At 38.7% G+C, this 26,880-nt stretch overlaps 2 protein-coding genes across 43 annotated transcripts in view; one reads left to right on the top strand and one right to left on the bottom strand.

Moving 5' to 3' along the window:
- The window catches only part of ZRANB3 (zinc finger RANBP2-type containing 3), a 302,772-nt gene extending 292,909 nt beyond the window's left edge, over positions 1-9,863 (bottom strand). For 3 of the 5 annotated variants that reach the window (XM_021075253.2, XM_085001387.1, XM_021075252.2), the window contains exon 1: positions 9,175-9,377. The gene's annotated coding sequence lies outside the window, so the exon portion shown is untranslated. Of the gene's footprint in view, positions 1-9,174; positions 9,378-9,774 lie in introns of those variants that run through there. The other 2 variants (XM_021075255.2, XM_021075254.2) reach the window with 2 other exon arrangements.
- Positions 9,864-10,121: 258 nt separating this feature from the next.
- The window catches only part of R3HDM1 (R3H domain containing 1), a 183,054-nt gene continuing 166,295 nt past the window's right edge, over positions 10,122-26,880 (top strand). For all 38 annotated transcript variants that reach the window (XM_021075247.2, XM_021075246.2, XM_021075241.2 and 35 more), the window contains exon 1: positions 10,122-10,285. The gene's annotated coding sequence lies outside the window, so the exon portion shown is untranslated. The remainder of the gene's footprint in view (positions 10,286-26,880) is intronic.

The following is a 26,880-nucleotide window of genomic DNA, read 5'->3' as shown; positions in this document are numbered from 1 at the left end:
GTTTGTGTTTTGTTTCCTGGTATATTCCATGCACTAGAGCAATGCCTAGCACTACACACTTAGTATTATTTGTTTTTTAAAGCTTCCAAGGACAGAGGGACCATGATTAGACAGTATAGAAGCAGAACAGTTCCTAGGGATAAGAAAGTACAAGGTAGGACCACTGGAGTGCACAGCTGAGCTATTGTGGAAACAAGGTTCACAGGAGACAGGGGAGTCTAGGAACAAAGAAACTAGCATGCTGTAACAGCTAGGCTGTACATTCGAGTGTAGAAGTCAGAATGCAGATAGAAAGACAGTAAGCAGTCCTAAGTAAGTAAGTTCAAGTTATAACAGGGAAAATGGAGACAGTTTGCTGAGTGATTAAGATTAGAGGGTGTAGTTTATAAAATATGGATTAATGCTCCATATTAGGATATTAGGGCATTAGAATACACTAGAAAGTTCTAAGCTAGAAATTAGGCCTACTATGGAAAATACTTCCTAACATAGTATTAAGCAAATCTTCTGTTCAATTAAAAAAATCTTAATCAAGATAGTTAAATTTTCTAAATTCACCCTAGTCAAAAAATAAATAAATACAAGAAATTGTTAGTGACAACAAAAACAAAAATAAACAAATGGGACCAAATCAAACTTCAAAGTTTCTGCACAGCAAAGGAAACCCTAAACAACACAAAAAGACAACCCACAGAATGGGAGAAAATCTTTGCAAGTGAATCGACTGACAAGGGATTAATCCCCAAAATTTATAAACATTTTCTGCAGCTCCATACCAAAAAAACAAACAACCCCATCACAAAATGGGCAGAAGAGCTAAACAGACAGTTCTCCAAAGAAGACACACAGATGGCCAAAAAAACACATGAAAATATGTTCAACGTCACTCATTATTAGAGAAATGCAAATCAAAACCACGATGAGGTACCACCTTACACCAGCCAGAATGGCCATCATCAAAAAGTCTACAAACAAGAAGTGCTGGAGAGGCTGTGGAGAAAAAGGAACCCTAGTACACTGTTGGTGGGATTGTAAATTGGTGCAACCACTGTGGAAAACAGGATGGAAATTCCTCAGAAAACTAAACATAGAACTACCATTTGATCCAGCAATCCCACTCCTGGGCATCTACCCAGAGAAAAACATGACTTGCAAAGACACATGTACTCCAATGTTCATTGCAGCACTCTTTGCAATAGCCGAGACATGGAAACAACCTAAATGTCCATCGACAGAGGAATGGATCCAGAAGATGTGGTACATATACACAATGGAATATTACTCAGCCATTAAAAAGAACGAAATACCTGCATTTTTTTGAAACATGGATGGACCTAGAAACTATCATGCTAAGTGAAGTCAGCCATACAATGAGACACCAACATCCAATGCTTTCACTGACATGTGGAATCTGAAAAAAGGACAGGTGGAACTTCTTTGCAGAACAGATGCTGACTCGCAGACATTGAAAAACTTAATGGTCTCCAGAGGAGACAGTTTGGGGGGTGGGGGGATGTGCCTGGGCTGTGGGATGGAAATCCTGTGAAATTAGATTGTTATGATCATTATACAACTACAGATGTGATAAATTCATTTGAGTAATAAAAAAAAAATTTTAAAGGTAAAAAAAAAAAGAAATTGTTAGTGGAAATTGACCCAATAACTATAGCAATTTGGCTACGTGTACACAAGTAAACGTTGTAAAAATAAAATACCTTAAATCTTGGGTGGCCTATGAAAAAGATTTGATTACTCACTCTTACTCCTATCCGCCCAACCATTGATAATAGGAAGCAGGTGGACAGAGGAGAGCGAGGAGGAATAGAAGCTGGCAACGCCAGTAAATACCTTTCCAGAGTTAGTACGTAAGTATCCATCTATTATATTAACATTAGTAATTCCAAGTTCCTTATTGGGATACAAATTTAGCTTCAATATACAGATGGTGAATGTGGGGGTCTACAGGACAACTTTAAAGTACACGCATCTAGAAGCCACACATTACCTAGCCAAACTTGGGTCCACAAGCCAGCAATGCAGTAAAGCTGATCTACTGACACCAGGTTGTGGTGAAGGACAGTGCAGCATTACTGCAGGGTGCTGAGCAAGGAGTCCAGGGCAGCTATTGCGCAAAAAAAATCCCAGATGGGTTACAACAAAGCATTTTTAAAGGCAAGGTGAGGGAGGAGCATCCCAGAGTAAGTGATTAGCTCAATTCTCTGATTGGTTGATAGTAGGCAACAGGGTGGCTTCTCAGGAATTAGCATTATCAATCCTTAGACACAAGTGCTCAGATCATCAAGTAGTTAAAAGTAGTGAATTTCTTCCTTTTGGGTGGGTGGGGGGAAGAAGCATCTGTAAAACAACTCAGGAAGTTTGCATCAGATACTGTTACTCTGTACTTCAGAAAGGAGCTACAGCAGAGGATATGGGGGAGGGATCTGTCTCAGGAAGGCCCCACAGGATCCTGCTGACACACTCACCAAAACCAAAACTGAAAAAAAAAGTTTGACTATGAATTTGAAAAAATAAACAATGTAAATCAACTAAAATAGGAAAAATAAAAATCTAAAAAAAGGGAGTTCCCCGTCGTGGCGCAGTAGTTAACGAACCCGACTAGGAACCATGAGGTTGCGGGTTCGGTCCCTGCCCTTGCTCAGTGGGTTAACGATCCGGCGTTGCCCTGAGCTGTGGTGTAGGTTGCAGACGCAGCTCGGATCCTGCGTTGCTGTGGCTCTGGCGTAGGCCAGTGGCTACAGCTCCGATTAGACCCCTAGCCTGGGAACCTCCATATGCCGCGGGAGCGGCCCAAGAAATAGAAAAAGACAAAAAAAAAAAAAAAAAAAAAAAAAAATCTAAAAAAAAAAAAAGGCAGACAATGAAAATTTCTCTTATCCACTAAAACATCTTCAGTGATTACACACAAAATCATATACTCAATTACAGAAACACTTCAGAATTGATCAGGTCTTGTGAATGTACCTATTTCATATTTTAACATACTCCATGCTTACATAAAAGTATACATCCTATTTACACATTTTATCTGATGTATCTATATTTATGGGTTGCCAGTAAGCAGCAACCTAAATTAATTAACTTATTTATTTATTTATTTATTTGTCTTTTTGCAATTTCTTGGGCCGCTCCCTCGTCATATGGAGGTTCCCAGGCTAGGGGTCGAATCAGAGCTGTAGCTGCCAGCCTACACCAGAGCCACAGCAACGCGGGATCCAAGATGCGTCTGTGACCTACACCACAGCTCAGGGCAACGCCGGATCGTTAACCCACTGAGCAAGGGCAGGGACCGAACCCGCAACCTCATGGTTCCTAGTCGGGTTCGTTAACCACTGCACCATGACGGGAACTCCAGCAACCTAAATTTAATAAATTAAAATCACGTTTAATTACACTGAATATTTTAAAATGATAAAAGATCAAATTCAGTAAATGTTAAAATTACATATTTTAAAAATCACTTATGGGGCTTTAAAAAATGCCATATCTAATACCTAATTACTTTAAAAGCAAGGACACTAGAATCTTTCAGTCTACAGGGAACTGTTCTCAGAACAAACGATAAAATAACTCCCACTTACTGAGTAGCCTCTTTCTGTGTGGCAGTACACTAGGATATTTTAGAAAATCTCCTGTAACTCTCAAAACAACTCACAAAGATAAGTATCATTATCCTCATTAAAGACAAGAAAGACAAGAAAACTGAGGTTCAGAGATATTAAATAATTTATCACCAGTTAGAAACTGGTGATATTAAGTACAGAAGTCTGACTGGTCTAATGTAAAACTCTGAACTTTTACCATTATGCAACACTGCCTCTTAAAAATCACTCATTCAACAAGTAATTATTGAGTGTATTAAGCATTGCAGAATGTACCAGATATATAGAGATGATTCTTAACAATTCTTGCCTCACCTCCCAGCTAAATCCAGGATGGAAATAAAAGTTATAAACAAATAATTGCAATACAATCCAGTAAGTGCTATGAAGGAGGTATATATAAAAATACTACGCATAAGGTGGGAGTGTTGATTCCTTGAAAGGTAGCAATCAATCAAAGAAGGCTTCACTTAGGAGGAAAAAATGCTTGGAACACAGTACACTTTATTTAACTCTTTGATGTAACTTTTAAACTGAAATGAAGGAAGAGTGTAGTTTCCAGATAGAAAATCAAGAAATGGATATCCCAGGGAGAAAGAAGCCATATTTGCAAAAGCACAAAGCTTCAGAAAATCGTAAGCAGTTTAGTAGAGCTAAAAATAAGATGCTTTGTGACAAGAAACAGGCCATGTCAGGGAGCTTCTCATATGCCATGCTAAAAGGATTTGGATTTTTCTATAAGAAACTGGGAGCCTTTCCTAAAGTTTAGCCAAGTTTCTACTAACAAAGATCACCTTGTCAAATATGCATGTGGAAGCAAGGACAGTCTTACAGAAGGCTACTATAAATGGTCCAGGTGATATAATTTATAATCTCTTAGCTTCACACTCCTACATCAATACCTACCTGACATTTTGGGTATCTCATAGACATTTCTACCCCAAATGTCTAAAACCAGCGTCTTGGTTTCTCTACCAAATTGTGTGCTCCCTGACCAATCTCTCAGTAATGGTACAATCATGCAAGTTTCTCAAAACAACAACCCTGGAATTTATCCTTCTTTAGCCACCAAATTAAATCCACTCATTATTAATTACTCCTAAAATATTTCTGAAATCCATTCATTTCTTTGCAGTTCCATTGCCATCCCTATCTCAAGCCATCCTGGCTAAACTGGAATATTGCAATCGTACCCATCTGCACTCTCTGACATCAACTGATTTCTTTAACCATTTACTGTGAGTGACAATCATTTTCATTTGTTCACTCCCACCTATTAGAAAGCCTTCATAAAATCAAGGACCACAAACTATCTTGTTTATAGTTGTTTTACTTCAGTACACTAGTATCAACCCGGTCAACAGAAACAATATTAACAAAACCCAACACATACTTTCGAAGCATCCAGCACTATTCAAGTTTTTTTACATATATTAAGTAATTTAAGCCTAACAATGGCCTGTGACTTTTTTTACCTGAACTTTACAGATTAAGAAACTAAGGCTTAGATAAGTAATCTGCCCAAGGTCAGTCAAGGAGTACAGGGCAGAACCCAGAATCAAACCTAGGCAGCCTGGAACTCATCCTCTTGAACATTACGTAATAATCTCTTTCAGTAGATTCCCAATAAATATTACTTGACCAAATAAACACATGAGATAGAGAGTAAAGAGAAGAACAGAGGTAGGTGGTATTTTCAATGTGAAGTACTCAGAGAAGGCAATGAAGTATAGTGGGATAAGTGGTTACAGAGAAAAGCATTCAGAAGTCACCAGGTCCTACAGAAAGCCACCTATAAAGTGTTAGTTTCTGTATAAAAAGAGATTATTTAAAAGGTTAGATGTGCTCTTAATCTGTAACATTTAGATCCAACTATGCAATAAAAACATGTTTTAAAAAGCAGATTGTCCCACTGAATCTTGACTGTACTATAAAAAATTCTATACTGCTAATATGAAATTTAATATTTGCCTTTAAGTGGTATTCCTTTTATACAAATGTCAAACTTATATTCAGTTAAAATAGAAAAGTGAAGATATTTATTTTTAATATGACAAAATGACATCAAAATCCACCTATATAAAACACAAGAAAATGTGAGAATGACAAGAAAAAGTAGAAGCACACTTTACCTGCCAGATATCAAAATATATCACTAATTTTCAGAAATTAAGATAATGGGTATGGTACAAGTCAAAGAAAAGACAGAACAATGAAACAGAAAAGAATCCAGTATATATAATTTTGAAAACAAACGTAAAAAGAAATAAAACTTATATATACATGTTATATTTTACTATCTAATCTCTAACATAAAGTTTTTCCAGGAAAAGTATCACAAATAAACAAGAAAGTATAAAGGAAAAGACAAATTTTAGCATTAAAATAATTTAAACTCTGTCATAGAAAAACATCATTAAAAAGTTGAAAAGACAAATTTGAAAATGTGAATAAAGGCAAAACATGACAAAGTTAAAAACCTAAGAAGCAACTTCTTATTTTTTTCCTTATTTAGGGCCACACCTGTGACATATGGAGGTTCCCAGACTAAGGGTTGAACAGAGCTGCAGCTGCTGACCTATACCACAGCTTCAGTGAAGCCAAATCCGAGCCCCATCTTCGACCTACACAGCAGCAACACCAGATCCTTAATTCACTGAGTGAGCCCAGGGGTCAAACTCAAATCCTTATGGACACTGGTCAGGTTTTTAACCCACTGGGCCACAAGGGAACTCCTCCACAGCCTATTTTTGAGTTTAGAAAGTTTACAAAGGAAGAAAGTAGTATGATACCATTCAAACGTATAAGAGAGATCATAAGGACAGCAACAAAAATTTAATACTGGCATCTCGAAGTAATAGGATTACAGATACGCTTTACTTTCTGTTTAGTATTTTCCTGAATTTTTCTTTTTATTTATTTGGCTGTACCTTTGGCATGTATAAGTTCCTGAACCAAAGCTACAGTAGGGATCCCAGCCTCTGCAGTGACGATACCAGATCCTTAACCTGCTGAGCCACAAGAGAACTCTTCTCTGTTTTTAAATACAATGAGTATATATTATGTGACGCCAAAGGATAGCTCTAAAGAGGATGTGACAACCATCATTGGTTCTGGAATCCTAGGATGAAATTTCACACTTCTCTCTCATGTCTGGCACATACTGGGGGATTAATAAATATTTATGAGGCAGGATGAGCAGTGGTGGTTAAGAGCTCAGAAATGATACATAGATATGAATCTCAGCTCAAAAATTTACTGATAAAAGCTTTAAAATCTTATTGAATTTCATTGGGCTCCAATTTCTTCAAGTACAAAACATCACAGAACAATACTTGCAGATTACTGTAGGGAATATGTACTTAAAGCATTTAACATCATTCCTAGTTCAGAGGAAACACCATCATTACTAATTATTGATTTACACTGGAAGAGCTCAGACCAAAAAAAACTAAGCATCTATAGAAAACTATTCTGCTAAATTATATAAAATTCCCAACTGCATTAAAAAGCAAGAGCAGGAATTCCCATGTCACACAGCAGGTTAAGGATCCAGACTTGCTGCAGCTGAGGCCCAGCGTGCAACTGCAGGGAAGGTTCAATCCCTGGCCCAGGAGTTTTCACATGCCAAGGTGTGGCCAAGTAAATAAATACATTTAAAAAAAAAAAAGGAGTTCCTGTTTTGGCCAGTGGAAACAAATCCAACTCATATCCATGAGGATGTGGGTTTGATCTCTGGCCTTGCTCAGCGGTTCAGAGATCTGGCGTTGCTGTGAGCTGTGATGTAGGCCGGGAGCTATAGCTCTGATTTGACCCCTAGCCTGGGAACTAGCATATGCTATGGGTGCAGCCTTAAAAAGCAAAAAATAGAAGAATAAAATTAAAAATAAATTTAAAAAAAAGCAAGAGACAATACTTTGGTGGATCCAGCACACAAAAGGTATGATTATATTCCTTTACCTAGAAGGATTACACTATAAAATTTATCATCTAGTTTGCGCATAAACACCATTCATAAGTATTGGACATAGACATGTTAGTACATAAGGGGAAAAAAAAACAGAAAGAAAATATGCTTATTTTAGTCCACATGTAGAATGGAAAAAGTAACTAGCAAAACCTGACTAATGAAGAAACTTAGAGATTAAAAGAACAAGTAACACTACCATTAATTTTGTTTGGCCTCTGTCTTCCTCACTACTTTTGGTCAAGAACCTGTCGTTTTGCCATTTCTCTTCCCCCAAAATCTGGTATAGTAACTAATACAGTGTAAATACTCAATAAATATTTACAGGATGATTTATAAAAGAAAGTTTCAGTGAAACTGTGGGGAAATTTGAATGTATTTGAGGAAGTCAGTCAAAATGATGGGGAAAAGAGTTTAAGAATGAAAGCCATCAGAGGTGGGGAGGAAAGGCCTCTTTTTTTGATCTTTTTATATGCCACACGAATGGCATATAAAAGTTTCCAGCTTAGGGATGGATTTGGAGCTGCAGCTGCCCTGCGTATACCACAGCCGCATTAATACAACACCCCATCCTTAATCCACTGAACGAGGCCATGGATTGAACAAGCAACCTCACGGATACTAGTTGGATTCTTATCCTGCTGAGCCACAACAGTAACTTGCTGAAAGGCTTTTCCTGTTAACACCTTCTGCATCTCATTATTTCAAAGAGTCTCCAAAGGCTCCCAAAGGAGAGTCCAACAGCAAGAATATACTTAACTTTACATCCCAAAGGCGCATTAACTAGGCAGGGTCTGATGTGCTAAGCTTATGGGCTCCAAAGACTTTACAATGATGTTTATATTCATCAGTGTTATTATAGGTGGTACCCTGTGGGCACTTGTTTAATGAATGCTTTACATTAAAAAAAAAAAAAAAAAAAAGGAGAAGAAGAAGAAACTAATGGGCCCATTCTTCAGGTTTTTTGGTTTTTGGTTTTTGTCTTTTTAAGGCTGTACCGCGGGGCATGTGGCGGTTCCCAGTCTAGGGGTCGAATGGGAGCTGAGGCTGCCAGGCTTATGCCACAGCCACAGCAAGGCGGGATCCAAGCCTCATCTGCAACTTACACCACAGCTCAGGGCAACTCCAGATCCTTAACCCACTGAGCGATGCCAGGGCTGGAACGCGCGTCACGGGCACTACTCGGGTTCCTTAACCACTGAGCCAGGACAGGAATTCCCAAAAGGCCCATTATTGACTATCAATCCCTTCTGTAGCTTTTCTCCTTTGAACCAGCCTTTAAAAGTTTGTTCGTTAAAGTAGGAGGAGTTAGCTCAGAATTTCTGGGCAGTTTTTAGCCAAACTGAAGATGTGAAAAAGGCCACAGAAACACCCATCACAAGTAAATGGGTGTAATATAATACTGAGCAGGTCAGAAGACAGGAAATTGAAGTCTCTGGAATTGAAGACTGGCATTCAGCCCTTGGGAAGTAGCCCCATCCCATTTCACCCACTCTTTCTAAAATGCAATTAAATTCCATTTAATTTCCTCTCTTTCACGCAAGAAACTTCCGACTTGCCCGCCATGCCACTCCCAGACCGCCACACCTGGTGTATTCGCTGTAGAATCTCCAACTCCCGCCACAGGTTTGGCATGTGTCCGCCCCAAAGCGGAAGTGACTTCAAAGGGACAAACTGAAAGTAAGAGAGTTCAAACACCAGCATTTAAAACCCCTACGGCGTTCTGAAAAGACTCTTCCCCGACTACCTTCTTTTCCATCCCTTCCCTCTTCTATTAGGACGGCAAAAAGGCTTCGCCACAGCTTAGCAACTAGTTCCCCGCCCCAAACTCCAAATCATTCAAAAGTTTGTCCTTTCTCATTGGCCAAAGAGGCTTCATGGGTACCTCCCGGGAACTACAATTCCCGTCAGGCCCCGCTGCAAGCAAACCGATGAAAGAATATAGGCAGGAGCAAAGCACACTGGGAGCTGTAGTTGGCTGCTGGCCGAAAAGGGCAATCACCCCGCCTTTCCTCACAGAGGCTGAATAAACCAGGTGTTCGACTTAGAACCCGTTACCGCTGAGGGGAGGAGCCAAGCCCTTAAACGGCATTTCTCACTTCCACCACATGGAGGATGAAAATTTTCCTTTACTCTTATAAAGCACTATAAATACTCCTTGAAGAAATATGGTTGTCTCTCCAATACCTCCAGGTCAGTAAAAACTCCCAGAACTCCCCCACCTCAGGCTCCAACTCGTGGGAAAAGGTGGCTCTTTTACAAGTGGGCAAAATGGCTGTCCTTTTAGTTTTACCATTGGTTGTCCTTTGTGTCCTTCAAGGGCGGATTCTTACCGCCGATTGGCTCTTTTTCCCTTGAGGGTGGAGAAAGACTTGGCTAGGCTCTCCCGCGGCCGATAGGAGAGAAAGGGGTGGAGAGAAGGCATTTTTTTCAGGCGTGATTGGATGATCCTCCTATCACTCCGAGAATATACAACCTATGATTTGTCGACTGCCCCTCAAAGAGAACGAGGAGGCGGGGCTAGTGCGTGGTGGGAAGGGGCGGGATTCCGCCAGCCGCGGCTGCTGCTGGAGCCGGTGTCCGGGCTGGTGATGGGGTTAATTCCCTTTCGTAAGACTCTTACTTGCACCCACCCAGCCCCGCCGTCGCCCCGCCGCGCCGCGCTCCAGCCGCCTCCTCCTCCTTCTCAGTAACGCGGGTAAGAGATGCCTTCCCCTCCCCCCTCCAGCTCCCCGGGAATAACGCGCCTTGTTCCCCTCCCCCGCCCGCCAACCGGTAGCGCTAACGGAGAAAGGCAGGCAGGGGAGAGATGTGTGTGAGAAGGTGGCCTTCCCCGCGGAGCGGTCGGCGCTCCAGCCAGGGCCCCGCTGAGGTGCTGTTGCTGCCAGCCCGCGGGGAGGTCTGGTTCCGAGGGCGTCCTGGCTAGTCTGGTCGGCCGCTGCGGCTGCAACTGCATCCACTACCTTGCGCCCACCGCCCCCACCCGGGGGCCATGTGAAAAGCAAACCCCTCGAGGCCTAGCGGAGGAGGCAGGGGAAAGGTTCCCGAGTCCCTGCCTTGGCTGCTGCTGCTGCCCTTGCAGCCCCAGGGACTCGGGAACCAGCCACAGAAGGCCTGCCAGGAGCGGTGCCGTGAGTGGCTCTGCTTTCCCGGGTGGTTGGCGCCGCTACCCCGGGCTCATCGGCCCACCACACGGCCGCGGCCCCTGGCCTTACAACCCCGAGAATTTTTAAAAAGGAAATAAAGCGTTACGACCGGTTGGTGAAAGGTGAGGTGGTACATTTTGCCTGTGGTACCAGAAAAAGCACAGTGGGGCTATTAAAAAGAAAGTTGAATGACTGTCAACGCCACGGATCTCGGAGATCAGATTTACACACGTTAGGGTTGAGCCTTAGGTTCTCCCTCCAATTCCCTGTGTGGTTGAAGTTTTTTGCCGTTGTTCTCTTTTTTGTGTTATTGTTGTTGCTAGGTGCGAAGGAGAGTGCCTCTGTTCTTTGAGCTTGCTTTTATGCAGAAACTTGAAGGCTGTCATGTCCCATCTATAATTGGGCTAGCGAGTCAGTTAAGTAAAAGGCAAAGAGGAGCTTTCTAAAATAGTAAGGCTTAGTAAATAGCAGATGATTTTTCTAATAAGATTTTTCAGAAAAAAAAGTTTTTTTATGTATGGTTATGGTCTGCCTAATTGTAATTCTGAAGAAACACTTGGCTTTTAGCCTAATGTCATCTATTACAAGAAGTTTTGAATAATGAAAAAAAGTCAAACTGGCAGCCCACCTACTTGTAATATTTGAAACAGTAAGACCTGTGTAATATTTAACAGAGTAGGATAACAATGCGACTAAAGTAATTGGACACACCCCAGTTTAACAAAATTTGGCGTATTTGGCCATATTTGAGAGAGAATGCTTCCTTTCCACGTGTTGATTGAGTGCTCATCTTTTCAGTCCTTGCTTTTATGTCCAGGTGAATATGTCCTTAAATGATGGATTCTGTAATTTGTTGTAGACTTGTCTGTAATCAAAGGTAAAACTCTAGGCCCACTTCTAAGGTTTATTTGTTACCAGAATAAATTTGGGTTCTGAGGAAATATCTGAGTTTTGACTAAGTGTTATATCATTTTTTCAGGGCCTGTGAAAAAATACTCAATACTGGCTTAATGATTTTTTCATTAAGCTTAATGAAATACTCAATACTGGCCTAATGATTTCAGGGTCTGTGAAAAATACTCAATACTGGCTTAATGATTTTTTCATATTCTGTAACTGATATATCTAGATACAGAATTGACAGATCCATAGGTTCAGGACCTGGAAGAAATTTGGATGTGTATTAGAATTAAAAAATGAAAGATGTAACCCTGCAAGGTAAGTCCACCAATTCCTGGCAAAGTAACCATAGCATTTCATCATAGCATTTACTAAAACTTGTCGGTTAATTGATAAATTATATAATGTTTTCAGATCTCATGTGCCTTATGTACAGAAAGGGGTGATGAAAATGTAGGAGCCTTCTGTATTCTCATTAGCTTCAGAACCCCTCTAACAGCCTCATTTCCTTTTCCTCATCTATAAAATGGGGATGGTTAACTCATGAAGTTATGGGAATTAGAGATAAAGTATATGAAGCCCCTAGCATCCTACCTAACATGTAGTATGTATGATTAAATATTAACTGTTGTTACTTCCATGCATATTAAGAGAATGAGTTTGTTATTCAAATGCACATAGTATTGTTGGAGCCTCAGAACATGTTCTGTTAGTGATGAGTATTGTGGGAGTTTTCATTTATATTGTAACTTTAAGTGCTATTTGTAGTTAGCCATTTTCAAAGTGAAAGATGTGGGAAATTGGTTGTCACGTACAGAAGAGTTGTTTAGAGAAGATTCTTTGTTTTTGCCTTAAAAATGAAGTGTTGTGTGGACTGTATTTCCAATGGAGTATCTGTGATAAAACTGTATGGTGAATTATTTTAGTGATAAATTATTGGAATATCTTTTAAATGTCTAGTTTATCTAGTTGCTGTCCATATTCATTGTGTTACCGGGCTTCTGGCAAGCAACAGCTGAACTCTTTATAAGAGTTAAGATTAAATAAGTTATTTGAGTTTGTTAGGGCCATAAGCTGACTACTGTTATGTTGCTGCTTTTAATTCTCATTATTTATCAGTTCTTGAGTGTTTCTTTTCTGCCAGACACACTGTTCCTTTCTCCTCCCAGGCACTTTTGAAAATGTACTGGATATTCACATATAATAGTGTCCTTGGAGTTTGTACAGTGAGACAAATTTAGGGTTGGCATGAAAATAGTTTATTATGAAGTCCTCTGACAGGGTTGGCCAAGGTTCAGGTCAGCTTCACCTTATGCCTAAATAGTGAGCCTAGGTATACAATTTTAGGATGGACCTCCCAATTTATTGAACCCAGTTGGATGCTCTTTTGAGGGGCCTTACCTGGTGATAGCAGTAGAAAATTTTATTGAAATAAGCTTTTTCAGATATTATGTGGAAGATAAGAATTGCTGAGTAACAAAAGAAGCACTGAGAGAGCACTAAGTTTTACTTTTGCCATTCTCGAAAATGTTACAATCATAAACACTTTAAGACTGATAGGTATATATTATATTGTTGCTATTTGGTTTAGAATATTTCACTATTAACACTTTCATGATCTATTATAATATGCTGGGCAGTTTGAATGTCATAGAGGTGTGGTTACAAATGGTAGTGAACTTTTCAAGTAGCACCTACCTACAGCTCCAGACCACAAAATCAATACTGTCTTTTCAGTCATACATCCACATTGTGATAACATTACTTGTAGTTTTAGATGAATAAGAGAAGGGAGCATGTCAGTTTTTTCCTCATTATCATAGTAGTGTTTTTCTAAGGGTGAAATAATCTTCCACTGATCTCTGAATTCCAATAATATTTTCTAATAATGCAGACATGGATAAAGAATCAAATCATATAATCAAACAACTTTATTAAGTTAACTTTGCTTCCCAAATAAGGGTATGTTTTATAATTAAACTAATTTGCTTGTACCTGATAAGACCCAAGCATGTGTGTTTTTCCAGGATTTAATTTAATTAGTTATTGGCTGATGGTTAAAATAAGAGATGAATTATTTAATCCTGGTTCAAAACTAGTTCTCTACCGGAGTTCCCGTCGTGGCTCATTGGTTAACGAATCCGACTAGGAAAATGAGGTTGCGTGTTCGATCCCTGGCCTTGCTCAGTGGGTTAAGGATCCGGCGTTGCCGTGAGCTGTGGTGTGCTGTGGTGTAGGTCGCAGATGTGGCTCGGATCCCGTGTCACTGTGGCTCAGGCTTAGGCCGGCGACTACAGCTCCAATTAGACCCCTAGCCTGGGAATCTCCATGTGCCGTGGGAGCAGCCCAAGAAATGGCAAAAAGACAAAAAAAAAAAAAAAAAACTAGTTCTATACCTTATATTCCAGCAATTTGGTTTTTTATTCCCAGATTTTATCTTTTATTATTTTGCCTCTTCTTACTGCTTTAGTTTCCACACATGCCTATTAACTTAAACTTTCTTAGGAGTTTTGAAAACCTATGCTTTATGATCTTGATTGTTCTCTCTTTGCTCTCTGAATTGTAGATTTATAACTTTTTCTTAATTTCTACCTGTAAGCTCACTTCTCCAAGCAATTTGTGAGCCTTCTTATTTCGCAAATACTAGACAACAGGTTTAAATTATTGGTTTAAATAATAATTCCATTTTATATGTATGTATACACTAATAATAATTCCATTTTGTATATATATATGTATATATACTTTCTCATGTTCTTTTCAATTATGGCTTTTGAAGGGATATTGAATATAGTTCCTTGTTCTATGCAGTAGGACCTTATTGTTTATTTTATATATAGTAGTTTGAATCTGCTAATCTCAAACTCCTAACTTATTCCTCCCATCCCCTTTCCTGTTTGGTAACCATACGTTTGTTTTCTGTGTCTGAGTCTGTTTCTGTTTCATAAATAAGTTGATTGGTATAATGTTTTAGATTCCACATGTAAGTAATATCACATGGTATTCATCTTTCTCTTGTCTGATTTCCTTAGTATGATATCTCTGGGTCAGTCTGTGTTGCTGCAAATGGCATTATTTCATTCTTTTTTATGGCTGAGTAATATTCCATTGTGTATATATACCACATCATCTTTTTCCATTCATCTGTCAGTGAACATTCAGGCTGCTTCCATGTCTTGACTATATAAATAGTGCTATTATGAACATAGGGGTGCATGTTTCCTTTCAAATTAGAGTTTTCTTCTTTTCCCCATACATGTCCAGGAGTGGGATTGCTGAATCACTGGCCTACACCTCAGCCACAGCAACATGGGATCTGAGCCCTGTCTGCAACCTGCACCACAAGCTCACTGCAATGCCAGATCCTTAACACACTGAGCAAGGCCAGGGATCAAACCTGTGTCCTTATGGATGCTAGTCGGTTTTGCTAACTGCTGAGCCATGACGGGAACTCTTAAAATGTGATTTTAAAAGGGATTTTTTGTTTGTTTGTTTTACTTTCTAATATTTCATTGTTAGTATAAAGAAATGCAATGGATTTCTGTGTATTAATCTTGTGTCCTGCTACCCTGCTGAATTCATTTATCAGTTCTTGTAGTTTTGTGTGGAATCTTTAGGGTTTTCTATGTATAGCATCCCATATGCATGTAATGGTGATTTTACTTCTTCCCTTCCAATTTGGATACTTTTTATTTCTTTTTTTTGTCTGATTATTGGAGCTAGGTCTTCAAATACTGTGCTGATAAGAAGTCATGAGAGTGGGCATCCTTGTCTTGTTCCAGTTTTTAGTGGGAAGGCTTCAGCTTTTCACTATTGAGTATTATGTTGGCTGTGGATTTATTATAAATAGTTTTTATCATGTTGAGATATGTTCCCTCTCTACCCACTTTAGTAAGAGTTTTATCATGAATGGATGTTGAATTTTATCTAATGCTTTTTCAGTTTTTTATTGATATTTAGTTGATTTTTCTGCTATTAAACTATGTTTATTGAACTGTACTTATACAGTCATCCCTTAGTATCTATCCATTGAGGATTGGTTTCAGGACTCCCCGTGGATACTAAAATTGACATATGCTCAAGTCCCTTGTATAAATGGCATGATATTTGCATATAATCTATGCACATCTTCCCATATACTTTAAACCATCTCTAGATTACTTGTAATACCTAATTCAATGTATATGCTAAATATATTGTTGTAGGAGTTCCCATTGTAGTGTAGTGGAAATGAATCTGACTAGTATCCATGAGGATGTGGGTTCAGCCTTTGGCCTCACTCAGTGGGTCAGGGATCTGGCGTTGCTGCAAGCTGTGGTATAGGTCGCAGAAGTGGCTCAGGTCGCAGAAGTGGCTCAGATCCCGTGTTGCTTTGGCCATGGTATAGGCCGGCAGCCATAGCTCTCATTTGACCCACTAGTCTGGGAACTTCCATATGCTGCAGGTGCAGCCCTTAAAAAAAAAAAAATTGTCGTAAGTACAATGTAAATGCTACATAAATATTGCTAGCACATAGCAAGTTCAAGTTTTGTTTTTTGGACTTTCTGAAAATTTTTTTCCTAATATTTTGAGTCTGAGTTGTTTGCATCTACACATGTGGAACTTGTGGATATGGAGGGCCAACTATAAAATATCATCGTTGGGGCACTAGATGAAGAGTGCACGGGGCCTTACTGTACTATTTTTACAACTTCACATGAACCTATAGTTATTTTTAATTATTAAGTCTGTTATAAAAAATACATATTACTTATATTTATGTTCCTGTGTAGTATTGGGGGGAGTATGTTTTTAAACAGATATTCTCTGCAAAATACCATTCATACATTTTGTACTGTTCATTTGTGTTATTTATTCTAAGTCTTGTTTACATGCATCCACATCAAGCATATCTAAGATGCAGTTTCCATTTTCATTTTATGTGCCTCGTTTTCCCTAAACACCAGGTCATTCTTTTTTTATTAGGGCTTGCTTCCAACAACTCTTCATGTAAACCAGAAGGAATCTGATATTGGTCATCTGTATTGTCCATTTTCCAGTTACTATAAGAGGATTTTGTCAACAGGCTTTACATTGATTATTCAACTAGACATTTGCATTTTAAGCCAAATGATTATTTGTAAGAAAAATAAAAGATTTTGTTCTCTTATGAAGACAGCAAATAAGATATAACTTGGAGGAAGAAAGTAATATAACTGCTTATTTAGTTGCACTGTTGTTACTGTGTGACCATGAACCTTTTAATACAAAAGTATTAAATGTTTTAAAGCAGTGGGGAAGGAATGCAAGGAGGCCAAAAGTAAAGGTGTAGACCACCAACTTGGGAGAATACACTTTCTGTGATATGGATGACTTTGATCTATTTTGCATTAATTATTTCTATATGTAGTTTAAGATTAGCTTGTCAATTTCTGCAAAGAAACCAGCTTATATATATATTTTTTTAATTTTGTCTTTTTAGGGCCACACTTGTGGAATATAGAGGTTTCCAGGGTATGGGTTGAATTGGAGCTGTAGCCACTGGCCTATGCCGCATCCACAGCCACCCCAGATCCAAACTGCATCTGTGACCTACACCACAGCTCCCAGTGATGGTGGATCCTTAACCCACCGATGGAGGCCAGGGATCAAACCTGCATCCTCATGGATACTAGTCAGATTCATTCCTGCTGAGCTGTGATGGGAACTCCCAGTTTGAATTTTAATAGGGGTTGTGTCAAATAGGTAGGGCAATTTGGGGAAATTTGGGAAGTATTGCCATTTTAACAATATTGAGAAAATGTCTTCAATATTTCATGATTCATTTTAATTTTTTTTGGCAACACCAATGGCATAGAGAAGTTCCCGGGCCAGGGATTGAACTAGAGCCCAGCAGTGACAAAACTGGATCCTTAACCTGCTGAGCCACAAAATCTAATGATTCATTTTAAATGAATAATAAACTTACAGCTTGTTAACATAAATACAGTTGAACCTCCCTATCTACTGGTTCTGCATACCTGGATTCAACCAGCAGTGGATTGAAAAATAGTAAAAAAAAATTCCAGAAAGTTCCAAAAGCTGTAAAGTTTGGCATATTCAGGTATAAATATTCAGCATTTATATTTTATTTACATCTATTTATATAGTATTTACATTGCATTAAGTATTATAAATAATCTGGAGATGACTTAAAGTATACGAGAGGATAGAGTTCCTGTTGTGGCTCAGCAGTAACAAAACCCGACTAGTATCCATGAGGACGTGGGTATTGATCCTTGGCCTGGCTCAGTGGGTTAAGGATCCACTGTTGGTGTCAGCTGTGGTGTAGGTCGCAGATGTGGCTTGGATCATGGTATTGCTGCGGCTGGGGTATAGGCTGGTGGCTACAGTCGACCCCTAGCATAGGAACTTACATATGCCCACAGGTGCAGCCCCCACCCAAAAAAAAGCAATAAATATGGGAGGATGTACATAAGTTATCTGCAAATATTCTGCTATTTTATATGAGAGACTTGAGCATTTGTGGATTTTGGTATCCAAGGGGAGGTCCTGGAAGCAATCTCCCATGGATACTGAGAAATGACTATACCATATTCTATGAAAAATATCTTTACAAAATCAAAAAATAAGAGGTATGGCATTGTTTTGTATTTCACTGATCTCCATAATATCTGACTCATAAGAAGATAGCTAGGTTCTCTCTTATCTCTTTTGCATCCACTCTGATATGATAGGTGGTTTTGGTTGAAATATAAGACGACAACTAGGCCTCATACCAACACATAGAGGAAAGTAGAGAACCCTCTGAACGCATCTTGATGATCTGCAGTGGTCATTGGATCACATTTTAAGCCCAGCTTGTCCATCCAGTGGAAAGAAATATGTTTGGAAACTCAAAAACTTGGTTGAAAGTCACAAGTCTGATGTGATTGTTGAGCAAGTTACTTAGCCCTCAGTCTTTCTTCATCTGTTAAATGAGGATAATGACACTTCCTTTTAGGATTTTTATAAGGAGGAAACAAAATCATGTCTGTAAAGTTTTGGGTATATAGAAACCACCACCAAATTGATGCTTGCCTTTTTTTTTTTTTTTTTTTTCTTCGTTTATATATGTCAGCCTCTTTCTTTTTAAATATAATTAGCTAGTTCTTTCCATTGAAAGTGTACATACCACAGCATTATAACCCTTATAGTGGTTTTAAGGGCTGAATTTTATTCATATATTTTTCTACTGCCAGTCCTTTTAACTACAAATTATGATAGCAAACAAGTAGAGAAGAGAATGGCCAAGAAAAAAGGGAAAGGAATTTCTGAGAAATAGGGGAGTAAATTGATGTCTCTTTTAAGACAATTTGCTGCTTTTCTGCAATTCTGCTATTAATTTTTGGGAGAATAACTGCGAAAATTCTGCCTTAAATTAGAGAATTTTTTTAGCCTATATTTTCCCTATTAAAATTAATAAAATTAAAATAAGGAGTTCCTTTGTGGTACAGTGGGTTAAGGATCCAGTGTTGTCACCGCAGCAGCTTGAGTTGCTGCTGTGGCATGTGTTCAGCCCCTGGCCCAGGGACTTCTACATGGTGCAGGCCAGCCAGACTATAAAAATAAAAAATACTTCACTGCTAAGGCTTACTGAGCCTTCAGTAAGTCATAATCTTTTTAAAGAAATTAAAATATAAATGACTCCAAATCCTTAATGATTCTATAACTATTGAACCAAGTATCAGATAGACATTGTTGTTTTCTTTCAAGCAAGCTGGGAGACAAAATGAGGTGTAGGTCTCATTTAGACAAAGTGGTCGGGAAGACCTTTTGACATATGAATAAAAACCTCACTCAAGTGAGGAAACATGCCATGTGAGGGAAGAACAACATTTGGGAAGGAAGAAAAGAAAGTACAAAGGCCGTGAAATGGGGGCATATTTGGATGGAGATGGGAAATTACACTTTACTGAAGTTTACTGAAGTTCAGCCATTTTCTCCCAAACATAGGATTTAAAGGAACAAGTACATTAAGAACACTTTCAGATGTGGCTCTGGGCCTGTCAACTCTGCATATTCATTAGCTAAGTGAATCATTTCCATTGTAGATCCTCCTAATCCCAATCCTAAATGTACTGAATTAAAAGTGATATTTGCAAGGTCTAAACCCAAATCTTTAATCTCCACTTTTCAAAGGTTTCTTGAGTTTTCAGTGTCAAATCAAAAGATCTGGTAGTTTTTTGTAAAATTATTTGCATTTACATAGACCAATGGATAAATTGTTGTGTTGGAATGTGGGAAGTCATCTCGTCCAACCTCAGTGATTTTCAAGGACCAGTCCAGTGTTGGTTATCTGGGCAGTTTCTCATAAAGTTAATCTGCTTTTCCTTTGCTTTCTTCTTTCAGGGGTATTAGAATGGGGAGATGAGGAGACACCAAGCTCATGCCTTTTTGAGCAAGCTTTTGTGGGGAATTTACATGACAGAGAAATCAAGCAGATAATCATTTAGGCTTTGGTTGAACCATTCTAGTGACAAGAGTGCCTTTTTAAGGGACCAGTCTTTATATCTATATACACACACACATATATATATTATGTTATATATACTGTGTATGCATATAATATTCTATGTATATTATGGTTTTTTTCTTGGTGGAAGGAAGGCATAGTCAGAGGAGAGGTGATCCAACTAGTCCTAGACACAATTGAAATATCCTAGACTCAATTGAAATATCATAAAAGTGTATCAGTACCAGTGTCACCTGTCTCCTCTCCCATCCCCTTACACCCCCAGGGGGTAGAAACTAGAATGGGTAGGGATGGGAGACTTCTTGCCCAGGCCCAAGACTTTTCTGCTCGGCCCAGTTGTCTAAAAATGAGGAAACTGGTGGAGGACCAATCCTATACATATCCTCTCTAGGAACTTCGTCCCTAATACTCCCCCTGACGGTTTAGCACCCTCCTTAGACTTGATGGGTTATATTCTATATCGCTGTGGGCAGAGGAACTAGAGCTAGTGCTCAAAGTACATAAGATCTTATCACAGAATTGGGTAACTAGACTATAATGGTATCTGATTTTAGATTTTGTTTTAATCAAGGTGATATAACCATAGGAAATAAAAGTCTCGAAAGACAGTTTTAAAACCTATATTTAGGAGTTCTTGTTGTGGCTCAGCAGAAATGAATCTTGACTAGCTTCCATGAAGATGCAGGTTTGAGCCCTTGCCTCACTCAGTGGGTTAAGGATCCATTGTTGCTGTGGCTGTGATATAGGCTGGCAGCTACAGCTCTGATTCAGCCCCTAGCCTGGGAACCTCCATGTGCCACGGGTGTGGCCCTAAAAAGACAAAAAAAACAACTGTTTTTAGATCATTTTTATAACAATCGAACTGATTTGAAAAAAATGATTCTCAGATTTAAGTGTTCTTACTCAGGTAGTTTTGACAGCTTCTTTGTCTTTTGAAGTCAAAATGTTCAAGTTTATTCATTACACTCAACAGATTGTAATAGAAAACTGAGCCATTGTAGGACTTCCTACATTTTTAAAATTAGCTTTCTGGAAAGTTTATTTTTTTAAGCTTTTAAAAAAATCAAAATAATACACAGACGATCAGTCAATGGATCTGTAATTAACTGATTATTGTTCCCTTATCTACTGTGCATTTTCAGGATTACAAGTCACCTGAAGTAGAATGTTCTTAGCATCAAAAGTCAGATAGACTCTTAAGCTTCCATCAGAGTTTATCAAAATCAGTTCAATTCATTTTGTTACACAGAAGCATGTATTTCCTGTCATTTTTTTTCACTTTTCCTGGAATTTCTAATTTAAAAAAAAAAAAAAGACCTCACGTGTAAATCACATTGAAATTTAGTGGCTGATGTTGACTTTTTTCTGCTGAAATTTTTAAATACCTTTATTGAGATATAATTCATATACCATAAAATTCACTCTTTTAAATTTTATAGTTCAATAAGTTTTAGTGCATTCACAAAGTTAGGCAACCATGACCATAGTCTAATTGTAGGACATTATCATCACTTCAAAAAGAAACTCCATGCCCACATGCCCAATAATAATTATTCTCTTCTTTTCTTTTTCTTTTCTTTTTTTTTTTTTCCGTTTGGTCTTTTTAGGGCTGCACTGATGGCATGTGGAAATACTGATGTTCCCAGACTAGGGGTTGAATTGGAGCTGTAGCCCCTGGCCTTCAGCACAGCCACGGCAACGCAGGATGCAAGCTGTGTCTGCAACCTCTGCCACAGCCACAGCCCACGGCAACACGGGATCCTTAACCCACTGAGTGAGGCCAGGGATGGAACCCGAGTCCTCATGGATACTAGTTGGGTTAGTTACCACTGAGCCACAATGGGAACTCCCATTAGCAATTATTCTCCATGTTGCTTTCTGCCTCCTCCAGTCCTAGACAGCCATTAATCTCATTTCAGTCTCTATAGATTTGCCTCTTCTGGAAATTTCATATACAGAAAGTCATACTATATATCATTTTTGGTGACTGCCTTTACCTTAAGCATAAGCATAAGGTTTTTAAGGTTCATTCATGTTGTAGCATGAAGTCAATACTTTGTTCCTTTTTATAGCTGAATAATATGCCACCATATGACTACCACATTTTAAAAAATTAGTTGATAGTTGAGAGGCATTTGAGTTGTTTCTACTCTTTGGCAATTAAAAATAGCACTGTTATAAACATTCTTGTACAAGTGTTTGTGTAGACATACGTTTTCATTTCCCCTGAGTATATACCTACAAGTGGAATTGATGGATCATATGGTAATTCTGTGTTTAACCATTTGAGGAATTGATCAACTGTTTTCCAAAGTAGCTGCACCATTTTGCATTCCCAGCAGCAATATAGGAAGGTTTCTACCTCTCCACATGCTCACCAATGCTTGTCATTGTCTTTTTGATTATAGCCATCCTAGTGGATATGCAGTAATAACTCATTGTGGTTTTGATCTGCATTTCTCTAATGATTGAAGTTGTTGAGAATCTTCTTATGTGCTTATTACTAGCCACTTGATTTTATGTAAACTTTGATGTCTAAATGTTGTTTGTATAGCTCTTATTTGCTTACAGTTAATTAATATTTAGACTCTACATTCCATACAAAATAGCAGTATTATACACATTAAAGACTTAACTCTAAGACATAGTGAGAATTGGCGTGATACTGATTCATCAGTTTTTTCCAAGCTTAACTGCTAAATAGTGTAGTTAGTTACTGGTCTGCCCAGTGCAGCCCCAGTTTATGCCTGTGATTCTGGCGTAACTATAAAAGTACCATCTTTCACTCTGAAGCCCTGATTGGGATAATAAATTATCTAGCCATTTTACTAACAGTTAACCTAGAGTACTTATTTAAATACGCATATGCTGTCTGCTAAATTAGAATCTCCAAGGGAAGGGCCTGGAAATGTGTTTTTAGCAATTTCAAGGTCAGGCACGTTTATAATTTGTTATTCTACCAGAATGCTGTTGTTGCTCTATGACCCAAAATCCATTATCATTGTTTCAGTGGGACAGTGAGTTTCAAGTTAAAATTGGAGAGAAAAAAATCTCAACTGATAGCCTAGCACCACCCATCTCCTTAAAGTGGAGGAGTATTAACACACACATCTCACTGGCTGGTAGGGGTGAGGGTATGGGACAGTAAGTAAAGTGAAATAATTTTCTGGAAGTAGGGTGATTTCAGGACAGAGCTCTAGTAAGAGGCAATGAGCAAAGCGAAGCTTCTCAGTAGTATTTTCCTTTGCATTAGGCAAGAGGAAGAGATTCATGAAGATGTTCTTCATACCTGAGAATTAGGAGCAAGAGTTAGTGGGGATGGAGGGAGGCAGAAGAAGTACTTTTAGATTTTGAAGCCATGTTAGAAGGAAGATAGGTTGTGGCACTGTTGGTTTTTATTGATTTGGGAGTCACTGGGATTTGATAATATCTGCACATGCGGTCACTTGTAAGTCAAGCACTTGCAAGATAGCTCTATTTTCATATAGGTGTCAGAGATACCCATCTGAGTTTTAAGATACATATATATTTTTTAATTGTATAATTTTGTCTTCCAGAGAGTGAACACTTCTGACTCAGTATAAAGTAATATGCATTAATTATTTGCGGAGGGTCTTGTGCTAAGTCATTCATACTTGCCCTTTGTAGTGATTACCTTTTAGCAACAATACCACACAGTTGATAGATAAATGCAGGAAAGGTAGTAGTTTATCTGTACCCCAGCATAGCTACTGTCTCATGATGTCTCCGTTAGCTGGAAACTTAAGCTAATAACTCTTCTATGAGCTATAATACTAAGCAGCATGCCTTAAATACCATAATATTTCTTCCAGAAACTCTTCAGATGAAGGAAGAAACTTTTTAAAAAGCTTTATTGAGGTATAACTGACATATAATAAACTACGTGTATTCAAAGTGTGTATTTTGAAGATACACTGGTTTTTAAATTGATACTCTGGCAGGTCTGCCATTATAATTTGTCTTCTAAGCTTACAGTAACTTAGGGTAGAGAAATGAAATGACCTGTTAATTTAACTTGCAGAAACCATTGTGAATTATGCACAGGAAGATGATTACATTGAGTTGTTACTAAGACTTGTGTACATATTTATAAAGCAGGTACTCTTCTCTCCAGAATTCAAGAGATAGTGACTTTTCACTTGTACATACTTAACCGAGAGAATGGTGCAAATAATTACATGCCAAATGAAGTTCCAAAGAATAAGGAAGAACTACACCAGAAAGGTTGTGAGAGTTATTAGGGGAAAAGTAGATTATGTAATAGGTAATAGGTGAGTTGGAGTTGGAATCAGAGCTTGGAAAACAGATGTGATTGACCAGTAAAAAATAGGTGGAAGGGAATTCTAGACAGAGAGGAGCACCAGTGTGTACAGGTAATGCAAGGTCAGTAGCCTAACTTAGCTCTGTGGTCTAGCTTAGATGAGAGGAAGATAACAATGGAAACTAAATTGGGTCAAAATAGTTTTGTGGGTTGTTTGTTTGTTTGTTTGTTTCTTTTTAGGGCCGCATCTGTAACATAGGGAAACTCCCAGGCTAGGCAAATCAAGAGCTGCAGCTGCCAGGCACAGCCACAGCAATGCAGGATCCAAGCCTCATCTGCGACCTACACCATAGCGCACTGCAGTGCGGAATCCTTAACCCACTGAGTGAAGCCAGGGGTGGAACCCACATCCTCATGGTACTAGTCAGATTCGTTTCCACTGAACCACGACAGGAACTCTGGGTCAGGACCTGTAGCTGCCGGCCTAAGCCACAGCCACAGCCACACCAGTCCAAGTGCATCCACGACCTATACCACAGGTCTCAGCAATGTTGGATCCTTTAACCCACTGAGTGAAGCCAGGGATTGAACCTGCATCCTCTTGGATCCTAGTTGGATTCGTTTCCTCTGAGCCACGATGAGAGCTCCTCTATATCTTTAAACAACTCCCGGAGTTCCCACTGCAGCACAGTGGGTCAAGAATCTGGAGTACCTGCTGTGGTGCAGCGGAAACGAATCCAACTAGTATCCATAAGGATGTGGGTTCGATCCCTGGCCTCACTCAGTGGGTCGGGGATCTGGCACTGCCGTGAGTTGTGGTGTAGGTCTCGGACGTGGCTCCATCCTGCGTTGCTGTGGTGTAGGCCAGCAGCTACAGCTCCGATTTGACCCCCAGCCTTGGAAGCTCCATATGCCTCAGGTGTGGCCGTAAAAAGACCAAAAAATAAGATACAGAACTAAGCGGATTTAACCTTTTTAAAAATACTTAATCAATTTCTGTTTGATGTTGAAATTAATCAGTTTTTCTTGGTGAAGATATTGAGGCTATTTATTGTTGTTTGGGGAGGGGGGGTCACAGATTTTTTCCCTGGGTACTTTAAAAGCCTCTCTTAATACTCATACTGATTTTTCTCCTACCATTCTCAAGTGAAGAGATGTCCCTTTTCTTCAAATCTACTCCCACGTTTCTTTAGAATGTGTTGATCCCTAACTATGTACTAGGGACTGTGATAGGACACAATCATGACTAAGAATTCTTGCCCTTAAGAAACGTACTGACCTGTGTTTGTGACTGAGTTTCCTGTTCCTTCCATTACTTGTTCTCATCTTGTCATATGTGCATTTTCCTTCATATTTCTAGGATTAGAGAATTTTTAAATAGGAAGGAAAAAGATTGTTTTTCCTCAAGAATATAAGAGTAGGGACCCTCTTTCAAATTATACCTTCTCCTTCTTCCCATTTGAGAAGGTATCTGCAAGTATGTTATATTTCCCATGTTTTCAGGTGTGTGTTGTTGCAAGAAAAAAGACTGAAGCTCTCTGTTGTGGTAAGGATTCTCATATCTAATTTATTAATCACAGCCCTTCAACAAGTTTAAATCCAGTCATTCCTTATTTCATGTGTACAAGCTATATAATATGTGAAATTTTGAAATTTATATATATTTCTACTCTCCAGTTATCTTTATACCAATGCAATACCTTATTGAAATGTACCCATATATAGTTAATATGTCTCTCTAGCCTTTATGAGTTTGTGTGTTGATTCCTACACTTAGGGCAAAAAAACATCTTGATATTCATGTTTGAAGAGTTTTTGGTTTCATTTTTTTATTGTAATAAAATAAACATAATATGAAATTTACTGTCTTAACAGTTTTTTGTGTACAGTAATGATAAGTACATTCATGTTGTGTAGCCAGTCTCCAAAACTCTTTTCATCTAGCAAAACTGAAACTCCTTACCCAGTAAATAACAACAACTCATTCCCCCCTTCCCTGGCTTGTGACAGCAAACATTGTTTTCTGACTCTGAATTTGACTACTCTAGGTAGCTCAAGTAAAGTCATACAGTATTTGTCTCATTTTGACTAGCGTATTTCACTTAGCATATGTTCTCAAGGTTTATCCAAGGCGATTAGCAAGTCTTTATTTTTTTTAATTTTTTAGCATGTGTCAGAATTTCCTTCTTTTTTAAGGCTAAATAATACTGTTTTTTGTATATGCCGTATTTTATCTTTTTATCTGTTGATGGACATTCGGGTTGTTTCCCATTTTTGGCTATTGTGAATAGTACTACTGTGAACATGAGTGTACAAATATCTCTTTCAGCCTTGCTTTCAGTTCTTCTGAGTATATAACCCAGAAGTGGACTTGCTAGATCATACAGTATGAACATACCTCGATTTATTGCACTTCACAGATGCAGCAGTTTTTGCAAACTGAAGGTTTGTGGCAGAAGGTATACCAGAAC

The sequence above is a fragment of the Sus scrofa genome, chromosome 15, assembly GCF_054392235.1.
Source record: "Sus scrofa isolate SSC_HxYL_T2T_F1_AM1 chromosome 15, Sscrofa_HxYL_maternal_Yorkshire_Landrace_v2.0, whole genome shotgun sequence".
NCBI classification, from domain to species: domain Eukaryota; kingdom Metazoa; phylum Chordata; class Mammalia; order Artiodactyla; family Suidae; genus Sus; species Sus scrofa.
This window is presented reverse-complemented; position numbering and strand designations above follow the sequence as displayed.